We start from the raw sequence: 23371 nt of genomic DNA on the forward strand, positions 1-23371 counted from the left end.
CAGTGGCAAAGGCAGAGGAAGACCTTCAGCCTGCTCTCCTCCTGGGACATCAGTTCTTGGGGTGCCTGTGCCTCTCTCCCAACCAGTGTCCCTGAAGCAGGAGGAAGCAGCACCATTTGGGGCCTGGTGGCACCCAGGATGTGCTCCTCCTTGTAGAGAGGTCCTGAGGACTCCCAGGGTCTGCAGCGAGTTGGGCACAAGGTCCTAGGCTGTGAGCCCATGTGGGTGGTTGTGCCCTGCATCGTGTTCCCTGTGTGACTGGGGCAGTGGCTCTGCTCTAGCAGCCCTTGCATGCAGCTCTGTGCCAGGCGTGAAGAGCAGCAAGGGCTGAGCTGCCACCAGGGATGGGGGAACCTCCAACATCACATGTCACTCACAAATGTCGCTGATTTATCCAAGACCAGATTTTGCAGCAGAAGGCGCAGCCTCCCTGTGCCGGAGCACCGGGCTGAGTGGCACGGCAGCACTGTGCCATGCCTGCAGGATACTGCCAATGGCACTGCATCTCCTGGCCAGGAGCCCCAGAGACTTCCAGTGCCTGCTTAAGATGCAGCAGCAGTACGGATTACCCAGGCACACCCCGGGGCTGCAGCACTTTGTCCGGACGGGTGCTTGTGCCCATCTGGCACATGGCAGGTCTGGGCAACCCTCAGGCATCCACAGGCACAGGGCTGGGCATGCTGCCACTGCAGGGACGGGCCCTGGCGGCCGCAGGGACAGCTCTGGCAGAAGAAAGGACAATCTCTCGAGGCTGAAGAAATACCAAGTGTTTCCAGGCTAATCTTGTCCTCTTACAGAGAGGGATGCTCCAGAGCTGCCTGCAAGAAATGTGCTGGGTTTCTGCAGGGGCAGGCAGAGCAAGTGGGGTTCCCTTGGACTGATCTCTCAGTCCACCACACAAGCCCAGGGACACAAAGATTTTTCTCTGGTGACAGTCCTCACCTGGGAACTGGGCAGCCATTCCACAGGTTTTGGAAGCAGGCTGAAGAGACCATTAAAGGAGCAATTAGTTGATGTTAGCCTTGGGGGTCTTCGGGGAAAGGGATGCAGGGCTTTGTTCACCTCAGTAAATTAAGTCTCAGCTGCTGAGGTAGCAGCCCCTGCCTTGTTGTGGCCTTTTGTATGTTTGCACTGTTCAGAGGGTCCTTCACTTGCCTGGTTCTGGGGAGGTTGGTGTGGTTACCTGTGGCATCCTCACAAGCCAGTGGCTTTGTTGGGGCTCTGGAGCTTTTACACACAGAATAGTCTTCCTGGGCTGTCCCATTCGTCCCAGCACAAGGTGAGTGAAGGATCCCTCAGCTCCTTTCTACCAGGCATCCTCCCATTCCAATGACTTGGCCACACAGCGCCAGCCCAGGCTGGAGGGGAAGCTTGGCTCTCACTGCCAAGTTGCTCTGTCTGACCTCCATCCTGGCTCCCTGAATGGAGGTTGGAAGGAACTGAGGACCAGGAGCCTCAGTTCTCCCATCCCACTTTGACAATCCATTTGCAAAGCAAGGCAGAGGGGTGCATTTGTCCAGAAGCTGTCCAGAAGCTGTCCTGCGGATTTTATAGTGGACAAGACAGTTTCCAAGTCTGGACCATAGACTGAGCTACATAAAGATGCACACCAGTAGACAGTGCTGGTTTACTGCATCCTTCTTGTCTAGACACAAATTTCAAGACAGATTCCTCATGCTGATACAACCCTGGGCAAAACAACTGGGGTTATTGTGCCAAAGTCATCAGCATGAACAGACCATGTCCTGGCCACAGAGCGGGGTCACAGCCAGCCTGGGTGTGCTGCACCTGGCAGTCAGGTCAGCTCAAGCATCCTCCCCCCACGCAGGGCACAGGCTCGACCTGAAAGCACTGGTCTGTCACTTCAGGCTGGAGTTTGAGTCTGACAGGGCTGTTGGGCTGCTCAGCCTCTGCTCTTCTGCTGCCTCCACAGTGCAGGCTGCTCAGTGCTGGCCAGGGGTTTGTGCACATACAGGAGTCCTGTGTCTGGGAACCAGACACTGTGCAGAACCATCTCCAGGGGCTGGAGACACGCATGGCCTGGGGCTCAAAGGGGGGGGGGGGGGGGTGAGGAGTAATTACCAGAATTCACATAAAATTATGTCTTTTAGAGCAAAACCTAATATGTTTGGCTTTCTCCTAGAACAAACCCTCTTAAGCTGATTGAGAAATATCCCATTTTCTTGGGAGCACTTGATGGTGGGCAGTGACCCCCAAGCTGCCTGAGCAAGGGGGACATGCAGGTCCAGTCACCAGGTCCCACTGGGGACAGGGGTGCCAGCCCAGCCCCTGCCATGCTGCAAAGTGGGAGAGAAGCAGAGCTCAACAGCTGAGTGCCTCTGATGAGGCACAAGCCAGAAAGGGGATGGCAAGCTGCTGAGTGTGGGCAGGCTCTCGGGCAGGGTATCCCTTTTCCACTGGATGTGGCCACGGTCCCAGCCAGATCCAGTGCAGCAGGAAGGAGAGGGAATTCCTCTGATGCCACAGCACATGCCCCTTTGCTTCTTGGCAGTTGGAACACACCTATGCCCCTGTGAAGCATGGAGCCTGCAGGCAGCCAGAGGGGAGGGAGCAGATTTTAAAGTCCCTGCAAAGCTTGTGAGCAGCCACGAGTAAATAACCGTGTCATCAAGGCAGAATTCAGCATCTTATAGACTGGTGTGCCAGAGCAGATTAAGGCAGACTGACTTCTGGTGCAAGGTCTGAAGAGCAGCTCTGTACCCAGGTGAGATACTTGGACATATCTGGGGCACCACAGGACTCCCCAGCTCCAGGGGTCACCATGGGCTGACCTGTGTGGAAACTTCCACATGTCAGGTGCCCTTCACTGGAGCCAACAGCGAGGAGGTGGTGGCTCCTCCGTGGGCAGCTGAAGAGGTGGCTGAACTGTGTGTGGGATTGGAGATGCCCAGCCCAGATGCCTCTCAGCCTTGGCTTTGCTTGTTGCCTGCAGGGTTATCCTGCCTGCGCTGCCCTGCTGCAGCAGAAGCAGTCAACCTCTGGCCTATGCAGGAGATCCCAGGGATCCAACAGACTGGTGTTTCCTTGGCCTTGGTCTAGGAAGTCTGCAAGGTAGGCTTCAGCTGGAAAGTCCCCAGTGAAGGACTGTTTCCTTGGATGTGGTTATTTGAGGAAATTCCTCTGCCCTCAGGAGCTTCTATCAAATAAATTATATGATTGCTGTTGTAAATTTTCCTGTGGGATGATTTGGGATTATTAAGTGGTTTCCTTGGCTTTGCTGCTGCAAGTTGATGTCAGGGTAGATGGGGTGCTGTGCACAGGGCCATCACTCACCTTGCCCCTGCCTGAGCCCTCTGCTTTGTCAGTGCTGCAGACCTGGGGGCTGCCCAAAACTGGACCCTGCTCATGGCTCAGGTGTAAGCTTGTGATGGATGATGCAGCGAGGACTTGGGAGCTTCCTTCCCCACTGGCCCCCATCTGCCCCATGGGAGGCTGTCCCAGAAATCTGTCCCTGGGACACGTATCAGAGCCCACCTTATCCTGCGGGCACATATGGAACGCAAATTACACATGAAAATTCACATCTATGGGGAACTTATATTTAATCTTCTTTTACTGCTGCTCTTCTGTGGCTGAGGAGAAGAGTTGAGCAGCCAGCTGTGGTGCTCTGCATCCCCCTGCTCTGTGCTGCACCAGCACCCAGGCCCCTTGCCCTACGGACCCCGTGTAGTGCTGCCATGGTCAGCTGTGGTGGCAGGAGCTGCCACCTTCGGCTGGTCAGACCTAACCCCGGGGTCACCTTGTGGGCAGCAGCTTTTACCTGGGGGGAGGAAGATTCACAGTTTCTCAGGGCTCTCGGTGACATCCTTGGCACTTACTTTTTGCTCAAGTTTTGTGGCTCCTGTTGCTTTGGAGCTGCCAGCTCACAGGTGCTCCTCAGCACTCCTCCCATTAACAAGAGTGAAGGGTGCTTAACATGCTGCTTATCATTAGCCAGGCCCCGAACATCCATCACCGGCCTCCCACGTGAGCTCTGCTCATCCCACGTGTGCAACCAAAGCACAGCCACTGGATATCACTGCCCCTGAGACTGAGACCGGAAATTATTTCACAAATTCAAATTACACAGCCCTCAGCTCTGTAAACACTGTTTCTCTCCTGGCACATTTTCCTGTTGCTGTCTCCAATTGACCTTGATTCCAGCCAGGTTTCCTCACCAGGGTCCTCTTTCCCCAGGCTCTCATTGAGCACCCAGCATGACAGGGGATCTGCTGCCCACTTGAGCTTCATCTGCTTTGTTTTACCCTAAAAGTTCCTTCCTGTGACTTCTCCATCTGTAATTTCCTGGGGAAGCTGGTTTGATATCCCCAGGACTTCCCTGTGTGACTCTGTGATTGTGACAATGGTGTCCCATGGGCCATACAGACCCTTTCATCCCTGTAGGTCTCTGGGGGTTATTTCCAGGCCTTGCCCAGTTCTACCTTTCCTTATTGACAGGCCATAAAGCCAGACAGGCCCCTGCTATAATAGTTTTCCATATGCTTGTGCCCAGAAATGGTAAAATCCTGGAAACGAGGGAAGCTTTGGGACCAGCTAATGCTAATACCGTTGAACACCATGTTGTTGGGGACCTGGCTCTCTCAGAATCACAGAATCATAGAATCAACCAAGTTGGAAAGACCTCCGAGATCATCAAGTCCAGCCCTTGATCCAACCCTGCCATATTTACCAGACCATGGCACTGATGCCACATCCAGTCTCACCTTAAACACCTCCAGGGATGGTGACTCCACCCCCTCCCTGGGCAGCCCATTCCAATATCTGATCACTCTCTTTGTAAAAATTTTTTTCCTAATATTCAACCTAAATCTCCCCTGACACAGCTTAAGACCATGCCCTCTTGTCCTAAGAAACCTCAGCAATGGAGGCTCCAGTCCCTCCCTCTCATCACTGGGAAGATTATTAACCTGGCTTGATTTGCCCTGTCATGATCTAAGCTGACCTCTATTTGTGTTATCTGGCATGGGCAGATTCCTCGTTGCAGGAATCATTTACGTTCCTGCAGATGCTGCCACAGACCCTTCCGCTCCCTCCTACCATTAAGCAGTCCCACATTTGCTGGTTTTTCTTGCTGGTCATGTTTTCCAGGTCTCTGACATCCTTCTCTGGATCCTCTCCAACCAGCCCAAAGGGCAATGTCCAGACATAGCTGCCTTCTCCAGCCCCACTCTCTGCCACCGTGGGGAATGGCAAGAACTGCCTCCAGCACCTCTGAAGCCCTCTCAGGGTTACACCCGCCAGCATTGCGTTTGCCCCTTTTTTTGCTGTTAGCCCCTTGCTCTGCAGTTATTTATTAGCATGTCAAGTCCTTCCCCCAAAAATTGCTTCTTGCAAGGGAGTAATTTCTTTGTTTATACAATTCCTTGTTTATACAGCACGCTGGTTGTGTGGGATGCTGCCAGCGTGGGGCTGTGCTCTGTGATGTCCTGCTCCCCAAGCCTGTTTTCCTAATTTCTCAGTGAGGGTGGCATGGAGGGGGAGCTTGGGATAAGGATCTGTCTTCCAACGTAATTCCCACACTTCCTGTCTTCGTGTTGTGCCTGCAGTTCTGTATTCCATGATCTCACCTGCTGACAGTGGCAGGCTGGAGATGGTTATCTGAGCTGGGACCAGCACTCACTTCACACCAAGGATGGGTATGATCTGCAGCTTGCTGCTGAGATGTTTTTATGGACCTGAGTCAAAACCTTATGAACATCAAGCTGTACACACTGTGTTTGGTGTTGGTGACTGCTCCCCCGTGTGCTGCCCTGCAGGGTCTTGGGCTGCTTTGCTGCTTGTCCTGGTGTTTCTCAGGGGTCTGAAGCAGCAATGAGCACTCAGTTTTCTCTCCTTTTTAAAGATCCACACAGCACTGCCCTTCTGCTGACCCAGCCCCCCAGTTTTGGCTGCACTCTTCCTGCTCCAGGCTCTCCCACTGCCTGCTCTGCCTGCATTCACAAAGGGCTGCCAGACCTGGCCTGCCTGCACTGCTCTGTCTCTCCAAGCTCCCCAGCCCAGTTCCTGGCAGGGTTGTTGTCTCTCACTGCACAGGGTGACTGCACACCCTGGCTGGTCCAGGCTGAGGCACCGAGGCAGTGAATGCCCCTGGCACGGCAGTATCCATCCAGGGCTTCCCCTTTCCACCCTGCAGCATCAGCCCTGGATTTGCCTGTCCCCCCATGTGCACTCACTGCCTTGTCACAGAATCCTTTTTCTTTTCCCTTTGGTCTTCTCAATATTGCATTCCAAATGGATGCATTTACATCCAAACCTGCCGGCCTGTTTCCCGGTTGCTCTGGGAGTTTGGAGACGGCGTGGGATGTTCCCCATACTGACACTGCCCTTGGCATGGCTGTTGCTGTGGTCTTCCACAACCTCTTTCCAGCCAGGCTGGTGAGCTGTGAACAGCAGACATGGCCAATAACAGGGAATAGGAGGTGCTTGGGGTGCACAGGGGCAGGACAGCACTCAGTGGACTCAGGGAAGTTGCTCTAAGGACAAGACTTTCACCGGGAAGGTGGCCTGGGCTTACAGAGCCTTGGGCTGGACATTTGTGGAGCTATTTGAACTGTACCTGAGCAAAACCCTGAGCACCCTGCTCCCTATTCTTGGTCCCAAGCTCTAGCTCTTTTTCTCTGCAAGGCAAGGGGCTCTTTCATGTCTGGGTAGCATTCATCCCACTGATTTCCCCCCACACTCCACATCCATGCCCTGGAGGTAGATCCTTTCTCTTCTACTTGCCTCTTCCCCCAAAAAAATCACCTTTAAAGCCTTATGAGTGTTTGCTGGACAATCTGTCCTCCCTGTTCTAGAACCACACCAGCTGCTCAGGTAGGCACGTTCTGCATCACCCCGATGTCCTGGGTTTTGTTGAGCCTGGCAATTGCTCACGGAAAGCCCCTCAGCTCAGCAGGATGGTAGCCAGGTTCTCCCTGGGTAGCAAACCAAATGTATCTTGCCTTCCTATATGAAACAGTACATTTCCCCTTAATCCCCTGCCTGTCTTTCCAGAACAAGCTTCATCTTTCCATATTAATATTCCAGTCGTGCCAGAGCCCACCAAGCCTTTGTTATGCCAATTAAATCATAATCTTGATCGCACGTTTAGACTTCCAGCTCCTTTTGTTTATCCCTCCAGAGTGCCCCAGCGGGGTGGGCATGCAGTGGGCTGAGCCCTGCTCTCCTCTATGCCCAAGGGCTGCACTGGAAATGCCACCTCCCTGCTGGGTCACCTGCGGCTCCTGCAAGTTACAGGCTGCACATCCCTCCGTGTGCTGGGGCTGGCAGGGCTGGCACCCCTTCTGCTTCCACCCTGGTGCCAGAAGGTGAGTGAGAGTGACCAAGGAGGAAAGAGGATAAGGGGGAGCTGGGCTCTGAACAGCATCTGGTTCTGTACAGCATCCCCCAGCACTGCTGGAGGCAGCTTTGGGCAGGGGTGGCATTGTCTGGGCATGGCCTGTTCCCACCACAAGCATGAAGGCAAAGGGCTGGTGGCAGATGCAGGACTTCTGGGCCCCTCTGTGCTGGCTGGAGAGTCACTGAGGGTGCAAGAAAGGGCTCGGTGTGTCTGTGTGGCTGTGTGTTCACCGCGGTCAGCAGCAGAGCGTGGAGCCAGGAAAAGCCATGTTTGAGTTATTCCAGCTGCAAGACCACACTTGGACATTTTCAGTATCTGGTGTAAATACAAGATATGGACACACTTCCTCAGGGTGTGAACCCTCTCCTGAAATTTTGTGCTTTGTCATCAACACTGGCTTGGATAAACACGCCCACTCAGTGCTGCCTGGAGCAGCCTCAAGCAGCAGGATGCTCCCTGCCCATGCCACTCCAGCGCATCCCGTGGATTTAAGGCAGAGCCCTGCTCAGAGGTGCCACATCCTTGTTTCCCAGAGGCAAACCAACTTGCAGCAGAGCCGAAGGGAAATCAACAGTGTGAAGGAAAAATAGCTCATTAAACAGCCATCAGCTCAATGTGAGGAGCCTCCTGTCCTCCTGCTGCATCTGCAGGTCTTGGCTGGATGTGGCCAAGCCCATCCCCTGGGTGGCAGCAGGAGGACAACGTTGCTGGGCTGCCTGTGCGGGTGCTGGACACCCCTGGCCTGGCGAGGGTGAGAGGGGCAGTTTTTGGGAGCTGCTTATCTAGAGCAGCCCAGGGCGAGGGATGGGGCTGAATTCCAGGTGTGGGAGGTGCCCCTGGCCCTGCCAGCACCCCCAGGCCTGGCCACAGGGGACCAGGAGCACCCAGGGCTGCAGGAGTGGAGGCAGAGCCAGGTTCTTTGCTCTGGAGTGGGGGAACAAGGGACAAGGGGCAGATATCGGGACAAGCAAAGCTCAGGTTGGGGCTGAAGACTTCCAGCATCCCATGAGTCACCCTGCCAGCCACTGAGCCAAGGTCTCCACTGAAGATGAACACGGAAGAAAATAAGGGAACCTTTTAAGATCTATGCTGCAGTTGAATGCCATGGGATAGGGAAGTTTCCTTTCTGAAAGCAAAACTCATTTTCATTTTCCTTGATGCAATGAACTAATTTATTCCCTTTGGAAATCTCACAGCAATTCTTAGGGAACTAGAGCAATTCGATTCCTTATTGTCTTGTTACAAACCCTGGTGAACCAGGACGATTATTTAGCAGGAATTAAGGGTGCTGAATATTTCCAGTTCCCTACGTGGGCAGAGGGGTGGATTGTAGATCCCCTCTGTGTGTCCCTCACCAGCCTCCAGCCACCCGTCAGGTGGCTGTCACCTGCCTGTCCCCACCACAGGTGAGTGCCTGCTTTGGTGCCTGCAGCTACCAGTGCCCAGTCTGGTGTGGGACCTCGTGGGTCCCACCACATACCACGCCCTGGAACAGCACCCCAGGACTCCTTGGGCACCCCCCAGCTCCCTGGCACCCTGCAGCCCTGGCAGGTGTGTGACATGGCCCTGGGGCATCACTGGTGGGGACACTGAGTCAGGCAGCAGCTGGGCCTTCACCACGGTGACGACTGTGCTGCTGTTCCTGAAACACTGATGGGAAAGCAGTGCAAACCAGGGCCACCAGGGTGTCAAGTCAGTTCATGGGCTGCCATGGAGGACGGGCCCACTCATCCTGATTTGTCCCTGTTGGGGGACTTCTCACAGGGTGCAGTGATGCCGTGCCAGGGCGGGAGGACAGGATTTAATCAGGCCCAAAGCAGGTAAGTTGTGGGGGAGGAAGAAAACAGGGACAGAGCAAAGCAGAAGCAAACAAAAAATACTTCAGGCACATATTTTTGGGGCAAAAATGAGGGTTTCCTGCAGGACCGGTCAGATAGGTGGGAAGGAATAGGGGCATGAGGAGCAGCCACTTCCAGTAGAGGCAAGCTCCAGAAGAGTGAGAGGGAGGGTCTGAGGGTTTGAATGTGCTTTGGGAAGCCCCTGGTGTCCTTTCAGGCTGAGGGACCCTGAAGGAGGACCACAGCCTCAGCCCAAGGTTGCAGCACATGCAGGAGGACACCATGCAACACCACGAGGGAGGTGACTCTCTGCATTGTCCCCAGTTGTCACTTACCAAAGCTGTCCCATGTTCTCTGCTTCCCTGATCCTGAGTGACCCTGGCTTTTGTGACTGTGCAGGAAGGAGTGGCGTGTGGCACCCTGTGAGCCAAAATTAGCTCATCAACTGCTGCTCCCCTGCCCCCAAACACTGGTGGCTCTTGCAACCAATGCCTGGCTGCAGGCTGGGGCTCATGCAGCTATGAGAGCCAGTCTGCTGGGCCATCTCAGCAGCCACTGCTCCCCCTGTACCACCCCTGTGTGTGCACCATCCCCATCTGCATCATCCCCCTGTGGTCCATCCCTGTGTGTTCCATCCTTGTCAGCACCACCCTGGATGTGCTCCATCCCTGTGTGTGCTCTCTCCATGAGCATATCCCCATGCGCCCCATCCCCACCATCCCTGTGGGCTCCATCCTTGTGTGGCCAGGGTTGAGGAGGCCACATGCCCTGGCAGCTGTTACTGCTCTCAGCTGCCACAAGGAGCCCTGTGCCAGAGGAGGCACAAGGCTGGACTGGCAGCACCTCTGCTCTCCCGCTGCAGGGCTCTGGGAAGCCCTTGGTTGGGAACACATCAGTACAATGGCTCCCTTGTCACCCATATTCCCTGTCTGTATCCCTGGAGTGGAGAAGAGACCAGAGCTGGGAGCAGGGGTACCTGCATCAGGTGGCCAGTTGATCTCTGCTGAGCCTGGGGTGAATTTCTGCACCTCTGTGGCACCCTGCTCGCCAGGGAGACCTTCAGCTGCCCAGGGTTCAGCTGGACCAACCCCTCCAAGGTGTCCTTTGCTCCAGCACCTCATTCCTACCCACACTAAGGGTTGCTTGGGCCAGTGCTGCCTCCCCACACTGACAACACTGCAGTTTGGGGTTCACAGCTGGAAATCTTGAATCTTGAAGCTGAACATCCTAAAAATGCTTCAGTGAAAGTGAGTCTGTGTCCAGGGGTGCCTGACAGTGGCAGCGATCCCCCACCACGGCCCCTCATCCTGCATGGGGCCGTGCCAGGGGGTCCCTGCTCTGTGGCAGAGGGGGCTGCACAGCCCTCATAGAGTTGCTCACTCTCCTAATTAGAGGCAGTAATTAGGGTGCTCCTTGCTACCACATGCTGTGGGAGACTGGAGTAGGGATGCAGCTCATGGCCTCCCATGTTGTCTCCCCATTTCCCTCCTCCATTCCAGGTGTTCTATCAGCACAGGATGAGGAGGATGGGCTGTGGTGCAGCCAGCAGAGCACAGCTCCTTGGGCTGAGCTGCCTGGGCTGCCCCTCCCTCTGCCCTCCCCTCTGTCTGTCCGCTGCGCTACCAGAGCAGATTTTGCTCCAGTTGAAAGGTCACGGATGAAGTCAAACAAAAACCCAGCAAGTCCTTCCCTTGCTGGCTTGCAGGGGTGGGGCTCCCCCGACCGGCACTGCCTGTGGCCTTGGCCTTGGCACTGGTGCCCTCTCAGGGCTGGACTGGGGCCATGTGGCATCCCCAAATCCACCTGCAGAGGCAGTGGGGTGTCCCTGGAGTGTCAGCACGGAGCAGCTCCCAGGACACCCAGCACCCACTGCTGTCATGCCCAGTGTCCTGGGGCAGCCTGGCAGCAGCCACCCCCCAACCCCGCTGCCCCTTCACTGTCCCACCTCGGAGGAGCCCCTGGCTGTGCCCCTGCTCACCTCTCACGGAATTCATCAGCCATAAATGTCACTCAGTATCCCAACGGCCAACAACTGCTTAGGGATGGAATTGCTACTTAGTTACAGAAAATTACAAAGAAATGTAGGTTTGGAGCGATGGGCGTCTGGTCTGATGTAGAGGATGGTGGCATTGTCCTCCCTGGCAAAGATTGCTACTGCCACGCTGGGTTCGTGCCAGCATCAGGACACAGCTCAGCACGGTTTTGCTGCAACGAGTTTCTGCAGAATGAAGAGTGTGGGTTGCAAACAGCCACTCTGGGCAGTCCTTGTGTGCCCAACGTCCCCAGACTTGCAAGGATCATGCAGAGGATAGATGTGTATGATGGCTCTGGATCCAATAACTAATTCCATCCCCAGGGCAAACCAGTCTGGAATTATTCTGGAATTAGCAGAAACAGCAGCATGAGTCATCCCTGTGGTGAATATGAGATTTAAGGCAGGAGAGCTCTGGTATTCCCAAGGGAAAATGGCTACTGGCAGGCAGTGTGCACTGGCATCCTAGAAACCCAACCTGGGCTGGGCTGCATCCCCAATAGCGTGGTCAGCAGGGTGGGGGAGGGATTCTCCCCCTCTGCTCTGCTCAGGTGAGACCTCAACTCCAGGGCTGCCTCCAGCTCCAGAGCTCCCAACATAAGAAAGATACAGAGCTGCTGGAGCGAGTCCAGAGGAAGTCACAGAGATGCCCCAAGGGCTGGAGCCCCTCTGCTCTGCTCAGGCTGGGAGAGCTGGGGAGGTTCACCTGGAGAAAGGAAGGCTCCAGGAGACCTTAGAGCCCCTTCCAGTGCCTAAAGGGGCTCCAAGAGAGCTGAAGATGGACTTTGGACAAGGGATAGGAGGACAGAAGAAGAGAGAATGGCTTCCCACTGCCAGAGGACAGGGTTAGATGGGATATTGGGAAGAATCTTCCCTGTGAGGGTGGGGAGGCCCTGGCACAGGTTGCCCAGAGAAGCTGTGGACGGGGCTTGGAGCAACCTGGGACAGTGGAAGGTGTTCCTGTCCATGGCAGGGGACTTGTACTAAATAAGCTTCAAGCTCCCTTCCCACCCAAACCAGTCTGATTCCATGGTTCTGTAAGCTCTGCCAGTGAGTAGGGCTGAGCAGGGCTGTACAGGGGTGAGCTGTGTCCTTCCTGTCCCTTGTGGAGTGTGAAGCCAAAGGCTGAAACTCGTCCTGTCCTGCCTGGGACCTGCAGCCCTGTGCTCCTGATGGCCACTTTCAAACAGTGAGGAGAAAACTCTGCTCCACATCTTGGATTCCCCCTCCCAGCAAGGTGCTGAGCTTTCCCCTTTGGTTTTTTGGTTAAATCGCCCTTGTCATTATTCCAGCTCATTCCTTTTGCTCTCTGTGCAAGGACCAGGCAGAGTTCCCTTTCCAAAAGGACAGTCCAGTGGTCGGGGGGACCTGGTGAAGTTGGAGGGAGATGTGTGGGGCTGTGGGACTGGGCTGACCCTGCTTGGATGGGCTCAGCCCCAGTGCAGAAACTCAAAGTCTGGGGCAGGCCAAGAGCTTGTCATGACCCACCTCTGAGGCAGAGTCTTGTTGCCTTGGGGTTAATTAGAGTAAAATAAGAATGAATGACTGGTGTACATATTAGGCAGATTTATTTTAAAACAATTTGATTGCAAAGGAAAGGAGGCAGGCAGCTGGTTTTGTTCTTTTCTATAAAAGTTTAAAAATATCATGAAGAAAATATATGAAGAAAAGAAAGAGACGGAAAGGACAAGAGTAGATAGTGGAGGGGAAAGATATCACCACCCATGGATCCAGTGAATCCAATCATTGCAATTTTGATATCCATGGTCAGAGTAATGGTCACAGTCTCGATTTGTGGGGAGTGGGAACCCATTAAACAAAAAGTTGAGTGTCTATGAAACACACAGACATTCAGGTTGGCACGGGAATGCCTACAGCCCTCCCCAGGGAGGGGATTCTTCATGTCTGATGCAACAGTATGGGGCATGCACAGTTTTCTGATGGAGAGTTCCTGAAAAGAATCGGGGGCTGCTTTGGTGATCCTCGGTGGTTGTGATCCCCTTCTGCTGGTCTTGCCTGCTCCTTGACCCCGCTTCTGCATTGCTCTGCATGATGTGTGCTCACCATGGACCTGAACAGGCCATTTGTGCTGTTGGGGTTGGCTGCACATCTCCCAGGATGAAGCCTCTGCCAAGGCAGGAGTCTCAAGGTGATAAAATTGGGAGTGGGGGTTTTGGAATAGCTCAGCGGGCCCTGCCTACTGCCTGCACTTTCCAGGCAGAAAGCCATGGTTCCAGTGCACTGAGCAGGCAGCCACCTCAGGGCCTGGCTGCTCCCATTCCCCTGGCACACACCAGGGCTCCATCCTGCCAGACAAGTTCCACGATGTGTCCATGCTGCCCAGGAGCTCCAACCTGGAACATGTGGGGGCTGTACCTGGGGCTTGGTTCCTGCTGCAGCCCAGCCCTGCTCCTGCATCCCGCTGCCCCCAGGGCCCTGAATGCCCCATTCACTCTTGCCCCATCCTGTCCCACAGCTGGCACTGCCACCAGCTCCTCCCTCAGCCCAGTCCCTTTGCCCCCACGGGCAGGGGCATTGCCAGGCCCCTTCTGTGGCACCACTGGTGCTCAGCGAGGACCGTGGGAGGAGTGGGCTGTGCCTGCAGGGCCGGGGACAGGGCGCTGTGACCCCTCTGCCCAGTGGCTCCCGTGGCACGTGGCGATGCTGCCTTCACCCCGACCCCAGCATGAACCTCGTATGGCCCAGTGAGCCAGAAGGAAGCATCCCTATGGCAGTCCTCACCCCTGTTCATCCCCCTGGGGTATTACAGGGCTGTGAAAAGCCACCTGCCTGGAGAGAGGCTCCCTCTTCCCCCCGCAGGAATTCCCCACTGGAATAAATACAGCTGGTATTTCAGAGCAAAAGCCTGGAGGGAGCAACATGCATCCCCTGGCCCATTGTGCCTCTGCCAGCAAAGGGGTCTGGGTGCCAGAGCCAATGTTGGGAGCATAAAGCACCCAACAGCCCAGGAGCCAGCGGGGAGTCGGGAAGGAGCTCTGGGAGCTCTTGGGGGGCAATGCAAGTGTGGCCTGGGATCCCCAAATGCAGGAGTTCCTGCCTGTGGCCAGTGCCTGGACCAGCCTGACCTGCAGGCCTGGGGAGCACTGGGGGCTCTCAGCATCCCACACTGGCTCCTGCTGACCACCTGCTCTGGGGAAGGAAACCCCCATTGAAGTGGGAGGTTTTGGGGTCCCACTGCACCGATGCTGCTGCCCTGGAGCACCCATGGCCACATGGACAGTGTCTGACAGGAAGAGTTTCTGTGTAGCACCATAAGTGGTGTCCACCCAACTGCTCCCAGACTCCCACAAGGTGCCAGGAGTAGCTCTGGGATGGCTGGAATGAAGCTTGGGATCACAGGACACATCCTGAAAAAGGAGGGTCCCTGGGGAAGAGGAGCCTGGGGGGCAGCACTGCTACATCACACTCTCCCACCACCTGGGATCCCCCCAGCCTTCAGCAGGAGCTCTGGGTGCTCCCAGCTCTCCCAACGTCCCTAAGCCCTCCTGCCTGCTGCCCATCACTGCTGTTAAAATAAATTGACAAAATAAACCTAATTTGGACTGTAACTCAATTTTCTCAACCTGAAAGGCAGAGTCCTGCAGTCGATCAGCAGCAAGTCCCCACAGGCTCCTGCTGCCGGGGAAGACAGAGCCGTCGCTGCACTAATGAGTGAATTAGCTAATGAAAACAGTATTTAAAATAATCACAATATTTCTTTATTTGCATGTAAAGATGACATAATAAAAGATAATTAGCAGCGTGTGAAGCAGTTCTACTACTCAATTTTCTCAGTTTAGCTAATTAATTATCTTAGTAAAATGCATCATTATGGCTAATTTTAGAAAATCCAGCAGCTGCAAGGTCAGAGTGGGAACAATTTCAATTTGTAATTGGAAAAAACATGAAAGTGAGTCAGATAATCTTTTATTAGATAATAATAATAATAATGAATCACACGGGCACATATATTAAGTATTTTAAGAGGCAGAAAATGCACTGAATCATTGAATAATGTCATCAAATGGGCTTCCGTCAGGGGCTGCTGGGGGAGCACGAGGGCACTTGGCCCCCGGTCCCGGCTGGAGGAACACGGGCCCCAGTGCGGGCTCGGGGATGCCCCCGTGGGGTGGGGGTCTGCAGCACTGTGGAGGGGCTGCTCGGGGCCCCAGCCCTCCCGGCCCTCCGCCCGCACCGGGCAGGGCAGTCCCAGCAGAGCCCCCACAGCGGGGTGAGCACTGACCCCCCAGGGCCCACCAGAGTCTGGGGGGGCTGTGGGACCCCAGGGTGGCAGAAGGGCACGTGCCGGAGAGTTCCCAACGGGGATGTGCCGGGATGTGGGCGGTGGGCACGGTGGCAAGGGGGGCTGTGCTGGGGAATTAAAAACCCAGTTTGGGGTCGGGGCTGAGACACGATGGGGAGGGAGCTCAGGACCCCTGTGGCACTGCCCGTCAGCCCCACGTGCTGGCCCCACGCCCCCGGCCCCTGGGACACTCCTGCTCTGCTCGGGCTCTGCCCCGCACGGGTGCGGGGGGTGACCCCCCACAGCAGCCTGTTCCTCCAGAGCCCGCAGAGGGGGGTGCCGATCTCTGCGGCTCTTCCCGACCCACCGGCACCAGCGCCAGGGGCAGCCAACGAGGGAGGGACTGGAACATCTCTGCCTTCCCAGGAACACCTTTGTAAGAATCCCTGGTGTGAGCCCAGAGCCGAGGGGGGGGTCAGCTCTTCCCATCCCACTCCGCTGGGGTGCCGAGCACAGCTGGGACCCATGTGCAGGGTGGGTACTTTTGGTACAGCAGAACTGTCATAAATTGAATGTTTATTAAGATTAATACAGTAATATAAAATATAATTTATAAAAGTAAATGTAAGAAAGCAGAAAATCTCATGGCTCTCGTGGAAGCAGAAAGAGCAGTTTAAACCTCACCTGCGCCCGGCTGAGCCTCCACTCAGCTCCTGTGGCTGCTGCCATGCCTGGAGTGCTGCTCACAGCTTCTGGAGCCTCACAGGAAAGGAGGGGGATTCCCAAAGCAGCACGCAAAGCCAAAAGCCAGAGCTGAGCCCCCCGGGCTGCTCCAGCAGCTGGGTGCTGGGTGCCACAGCAACACGCTGCCCTCCCCTGTGATGTTGTCACCGAGATGACCCAACCCACACCCTGGGATGCCCCAGTGGCCTCTACAGCCCTGGGGTACCTGGCCAGTGTGGCCACTGAGCAGCCCAGTGTCACCAGCACAGCCCAGGCACATCCCAGTGGCAATGATGTGGCCCAGGGACACTGGGGGCACTGATACGGTCCAGGGATGCTCTGGAAGCAGCAGCACCGCCCAGGGATACACCGTCAGCACCTGCCTGGCCTGGGGACAGTGAGTGTGCTGGAGGATTCCACCAGCCACAGCTCAGCAGCTCCACTTTCAGCCTATTTTCTCAGTTTAAAGCAGTAACTAAATTACATTTCACCCTGGAAAATGATCTGCAATGCAATTTGGCTTCATTTGTGGTCAGAAGCAGCCATGCTGCAGCAAGAAGAACAGGTGTCTTGGGTGTTGGCGTGCAGTGCTTCTGCTTCCTCAGGAAGTTTATAGGAATTGAGCTGATGAAGATGACAGAGGGTGCTGGGGAAGAGCCATCTCCTCGACACCCCCCTACCAGCCCCTTTTCTTGCCCGGACTGGGCAGGACATGGGGTTAATTCTCATTTCTGGCTGTGGCAGAGGGTGAGATCAACACTGCTGGGCTGCTCCAGGCTGTGGCCACTCTTGCCTCATCCCGGATTTGTTACTCTGTTCTTACAGCAGTCACCCGTGTGCTGCCTCGCAAACAACCCCAGGTGCACTACAGCAGTTCTGTGACTCCACTCCCAGCCTCGGCAGGGAACACCCGCGGGGCACAGGGGACCTTCCACAGAAACCGAGCAGCTTCCCGGGGCTGCTCCCGGCCGGGCCCTTCTGCCCCAGGAGCTGAGGCTGAGGAGCCACTGGAGTTTGCCTTTGAACTCCTGGGCTCACAGCTGAAGCTTGTTCCCCACGGTGCAGCCACCCGTGCCAAGCACTGCCCATTCCACAGGCTCGGCTGATGGAGAGGCACTTCCAATCCACGGCCCTTAGGTGGGATTTCCATTCTCCTGAAACAGCTGAGCAGTGACTGATCCCTCCCCAACATCCCTCCTCCCAAGGACCCCAGACCAGGAGGTGCCCTCAGCCCCCTGCCCAGCCCCTGGTCCTGCTGGGAGCTCTCCCAAGGCCACCCTGGGGGCTGCCACACAGGATGGTCTGAGCATCTGCGGGTGCCACCCCACTCCCACAGCAGGGTTCAGGGGCTGCTGTGACCCTGGGTCAGGCTCCAAAGCTCTGGGTGTCCCCACACCCGACACAGCTCGGGAAGGGGGAATGTACCTAATGCTCAGCCTGTCAGGTCTGTCAATAAAACTGGGGAAAGGAGAGGGAGGCTGGCACCAGCTCGGGGTGACTAGCACTGGGGCAGGATGAGTCCATGGCACCCAAATGCAGCATGTGACAGGAGGGATCTGGGCCACTCGGGATCCTGCCATCAGACTGCCTGCACTTCATTTTGCCAGGGACAAAGAGCCTGTCCACTTTGGGCTGAAAACTTGTGTTAGGAGAACTGCAGCAAAGGAAAGTTCTTTCCTTTGCCTGGAGGAGGAGCAGACATCAACTGCAGACCTGTGCCCTGCACAGGCTCAGGCATGGCCAGAACCTGCACTCAGTAAAATGAAACTGTGGAAAGGCCGCTGGAAGAGCAACATGCAGAAGCCCCCAGTGAGTAAGAAGCCTGAACGAGTGGGCAGGACACAGGGCAGGAACAGCCAAGGGTCCCCAGCCCCTGGGAGAGGCTGGGCTGCTCCGCTGGGGCCTTTCGCTTCCTTTGTAGGGAAGAAGAAAGCATCAGGCCCCAACACCTGCCCCAGAATACCCTTCCTGCCCCTGGCCATGCACTGTGGGATGGTGAAGGAAGATATTTAACTATTTAATGCTCACTTGTGTGATTCTTCAGAGATCAGTGTGGGACCTGCCCTAACCTTCCCTGAAGCATCGTGGTGAGGAGCTTGGGCAGGTGGCACCAGCTGAAGTTACCAAAGATGGAGCCAGCAGGAAAACAGATGTTCACATAACCCGGCTCAAAGTTTCTGGAACGGTCAGTTCAGTGGTTTTGTTCCAGCCCTCAGGTACATCGAGGAGGGGGCAGCTTTTGGGAAAGGCACCAGAGCTGCTGCAAAGGTGAAATCACAGGGACACTGCAGGGCCCCTGCCAGGGAACCAGCACTGCAGCACAGATACACAGGCAGGATCCTCCTCCTCCCCTCCCTAGGGAGCCCAGAGAGGTCCCCGGGGATCTGGCTGGATGCCACTGACAAACCCACTCTCTACCTGTTACGACCCGCCCCAGGAAAAGGGGAGAGGGGGGTAACTCAGGTTCCATCAAAAATTCCTTTGGGGTGGATTACAGTGAAACAACACTAAATAATCGGTGTATGAAAACATATATGGATAAGATTTATTTTAACAATTTTGAATCAGTAGGTAAGTTAACATTTTTGGGTGCTGTAACCTTTCTAGGGAGGAGAAAAATGCATAGGGGAGAGAAAGACAGGGTGAGAGTAAGGGAGAGCAAGAAAAAAAAAGAAGATGAGATAATCACTGCCCACTGGATCCAGCGATGTCTTGATCCGCAGGCGGTGGGGGGAGAAGGAAAAGCAAAAACCCCCGCCAAAACCCCAAAGTCACCAGTCAAAATCCATATACTTAGCACCTCCCCCAGGGCGGGGAGCCGTCCCCATAGGTTGGCGCCCCCTGTTTTGGCGCGGAGTCCACGAGGAGGGCGTGGCAAACTCAGCTCTTCCCGCCTTTTCGGGTCTTGACATCTTCTGCACTGAAGGAGGGGGGGGGATGGGCCCAGTTGCCCACCAGAAAGTCAAAAGCCTGTAGAAGTCTCCCAGAATGCATAAATCATTAGCTGTTTCAGTCTCTGACACCACCCCGTGATTTATGCATTCAATGATTTTTTTTTTCTTCTCTGTGAATCTTCTTTGTGGGCGGTGCTTCTCGTATAGTGAACAGGAAGACAGAAGAGTAAAGGAAAGGAAGAGATAGCCCCAATGCACTGCAATTCTCCTCTCTCAAAAAAACAACTTTATAATAAAATAGTAAGCTAATTTGTATTAGCTACTCTCTCTCCACCCCGTGAGTAATCAGGGTGAGTAATAGGTTACAATCAAATTTTTTAACATTAATAAGGTTACAAACATATATACATACTTGAAATTATACATCAAAAACATTGAGTTACTTGGGAGCTGGTAAAAGGTTTTTTTATGTTCTCTTTGGGCCTAAATTTAGTTCTATTTGTTAAATTTAACCAAATATGAAATTCAATGCCTCTCAAGGCAGAGGGCTAATGTATATAATACATATTTGTATGATTTCAAATATGCATGAATACTTGTACTAACTCCCAGGTTATATTTGGTTGAGTTTAGATATTTAAAAAGACAAAATAAACTTGGCAATAATTAAACTAACAATACATCTCAGGAAAACTACACAAACAAGTTAACAATCCTTAATACAAGTAATTTTGGGAGTAGGGGAACACAAACACAATGTTTGTGGTAGGTTCAAAACTATTAGGATCATGACATTTTTAAGATAAAACACATGCAAACAACCAATGTGGTAAAAAAAACCAGTATAACTCTTCAGTTCTGTTGTCACTTCATGTTGTCATAGGATAATGAGAACTAATGATAACAGCAGTAGAAGGCTTTATCGGTATCATGTGGTGTGATCTCTTCTGCTGGTAGGTTTCTGCAAAAAGAACAAATCTGGCCCATTGCGGACCAATTGTTAAAAAGAAGGAAGAATCCATCGAGTGTTTATTCGATGGTCCTTCTCGTGAGCATCTGTGGCTACCCATGTATGAGGGTTAACCGGGGTTTTCAGAGTGAGTGGCACTTGTCCCACAGAGGGTAGATTTACTAATACGGGTTGGCCTGGATAATAGAGTGGTTTTACAGGATCTTTACTTTTGTTTTCCCTCAGTACAATAGTGGGGGGTTCGGGGCAGAATGCTGTAATTCGAGGGCAACCGTTTATTCCCCATCGGCTATTGATTTTGGTTACTGCATCAGAAACTCTGGAGGCCCATTCAGGGTTATGAGGTTTTATGGCTCGCTTTAGGAGCCCATTGGTACGTTCCACAATACCATTTGCTTGTGGATAATATGGAGTGTGGAAGGTCCATTGAATTCCCTCTTCTTGGGCCCATTCTTGTACCACCCCGGCAGTGAAATGGCTCCCATTGTCTGATTGGATAGACTTTGGTTTGGGTAGATAACTGAACCATAGCTTTAGAGTTTTCACAGTATTCTCTCCCGTGGCTCGTCGCACAGCTTCAGCCAGGGTTAGTCCTGATATTATCTCTACCCCAACCAGGATGTATTGTTTTCCATAAGAAATTCTGAAAGGACCGATGTAGTCTACCTGCCAGGTATCCCACAATCCTTTATTATCCCTCAGGTGCAGGGGTGGATCTTTCAGTGGATCATGATCTTTCAACCTGGTGCGGCATAGACTACAGGCAGAGATCACTGTGTTGCACAGCTCCCTGGTAACTGGCCACCCTCTACTGATTGCTTCTTTAAACAGATCTCTGTTTCCTGAGTGGTCTCTTTTTACATGTAACCATTCTAACAGACGTTCCCAATTTTGTCCCTCTCCCTCTATTGTTATCTTAGCTAACCGTGTCAGTGAGTCTACTTGATTGTTTAACAGATGAGCGGGGTTGTTATCTGTTTGGTGTGCAGCAACCCATCCCACAAGGAATGTTTTTTGTTTAGCTATGTTTAGGATCTCTTTCCATTTTTCTTGTTGCCACACTGATATTTGATTCACTTCCCATTGATTTTGTTCCCAAAAAGGGAGCCATTCTGTACATCCTTTGAATACTGCATAGGAATCTGTGTAAATGTATGTGTCTCCTTCAGTGTCTGCTTCTCTGGTAAATACACTCCATACTGCTACTAACTCCCTGACCTGAGCACTCCCTTCTTCTGTCACTACCCTGTCCCCTGAATCAACATGTAGGGCCACGGCTCGATATTTCCACACTTTTCCTTCTCGTCTGGCAGAAGCATCTGTAAACCAAACATTTTTTAAGTGAGGTTCAAAAGCGGGAGCAGGTTTTATACAGGAAGGAGGAGGGTTTGAATCAGGTAGCTTACAAGATTGTTCTTGTATTTGGAGTATTTTTGGAGCTCCTTCAGTTATTTGACGAGAGTGATAGTAATGATCAATTTGCGCATACCATCTCCGGACTGTTTCTCTCTGAGCTACCCCTGCAGGAGGGGGGGTTCCAGATATCACTGGCTTTAAAACCTTAAAAGGCCCTCGCAGGATGATTGATTGGTGTCGAATTGTCTTCTCTGCTTCCTGCAGGGCTAAACAGACCACAAACAGGCCTTTTTCCCAAGCAGAGTATCGTTTTTCAGCATCTTTTAGGCTGCGAGAAAGAAAACCAATGGGGCGAGTGGGACCTTCAGGTCCCCGCTGCCACATATGTATGGACAGACTGTGGATTGCAAATCCCCATTCAATTTGGAGTGGATCTGTGGGATGTATGGGCCCCAGAGTTTGGTATACATTAGCTTCAAAGATTAGCAATTTCAGGGCTTCTTCATGCATGGGGGTCCACTCCCATGTTGTTTTTTTTCGTGTCAGGTCATACAGGGGACGAGCAATAATGGAGAAATCTGGCACATGTTTTCTCCAAAAAACCAGCAAACCTAAAACATGTTGGAGCTCTCTTTTACTCTCTGGCATCTTTACTTGCTCTAGGGTGTTTAAGGTTTCAGGAGGGATGCACACTGCTCCTCCTTTCCACCATATACCTAGGAATTTTACTTCGGAGGAGGCAAGCTGTACCTTTTCTGTGGGAATTTGAAGCCCCAGACTTTCTAGGTGAGTGATAATATTTTTCTGGGTCTGGCTCACTGGTATGACATCGGAGCCACCAATTAATATGTCATCAATATACTGATATACTTTAGTTCCTTCTTCAGGAGTAATTTGAGCCAGCTCCTGTGCGAGTGCATGATGGGCCAGGGTAGGGGAGTGTCGGTATCCCTGAGGTAGGCGAGTAAAGGTATACTGATTACCCTCCCAGGTAAAAGCAAAACGATCTTGGTCTGCCTCCTGTAAGGGAACCATAAAAAACATATCTTTGACATCAATAGTTGCAAGAATTGGATGGGCCTGCTCCTGAATTGTAGCAATCAGCTCAGCTATGTTTGGTACTGCAGCTGTCAGGGGGCCACTGTTAGAGTTGAGCCGTCGATAATCTACTGTGAGCCTCCAATTTCCGTTAGGTTTACGAACAGGCCATACCGGCGAATTGTATGGTGAGTGTGTAGGGACAACCACTCCTTGCTCCTGCAGTTCTGCAATTACTGGAGCAATTCCTTCACGTGCCCCTAAAGGGAGTGGGTAGGGTTTTACGTTTGTTATTTTGGAAGGAGGCAGACTTGGAGCGGTTTGTAACAGACGGACAGAGAGGGATGGGAGACCAAACACCCATTCTCTCCCTCTGGCATCTGTCCAGGCTCGACCCTTTAATAAATCTAACCCCAGGATGTTAGCTGGTAGTGGCCCCACAATCATGGTAGTTTCTGTGGCTGTCTCATCTCCCGGTAACCAGCATTTTACTCGAGCAGTGTATTGGGGTTGGGATTTGCCAAAGGCATCGGTTACCCATATTTTTTTTTTGTCTGGCTTAATGCCACACTGGGTAGCAGCTTCAGTTTGGAGTGCTGAGACCTGTGCACCCGTCTCCACCAGGAATGTAACCAAAGATTTAAAAGGGCCGAGAGGAAAAGTGATCACCATATCTCCCTGGTTGTTTTCTGTGAGCCTTCTCATATAAACCCACTGACCGCTCCCCGGCTCACTTAATGGGAGCGGCGAGTCCCGTTTCCCAGCTCGGGATTGGTTAAACTGATTTCTGGTGGAGCTGAGGGAACCACAGTGTTGGATTCCTGGAGAGGGTTGCCCCCAGGGGGTGGCTCACGCTCTTTGATCTTATCCCACTGCTTTATCAAGTGTTCCAAATTAGCTGTGGGTAGTTTATCCAT

Source organism: Pipra filicauda, unplaced genomic scaffold, assembly GCF_003945595.2.
Source record: "Pipra filicauda isolate LSUMZ 115617 unplaced genomic scaffold, ASM394559v2 scaffold327_size997775_pilon, whole genome shotgun sequence".
Taxonomy (NCBI): domain Eukaryota; kingdom Metazoa; phylum Chordata; class Aves; order Passeriformes; family Pipridae; genus Pipra; species Pipra filicauda.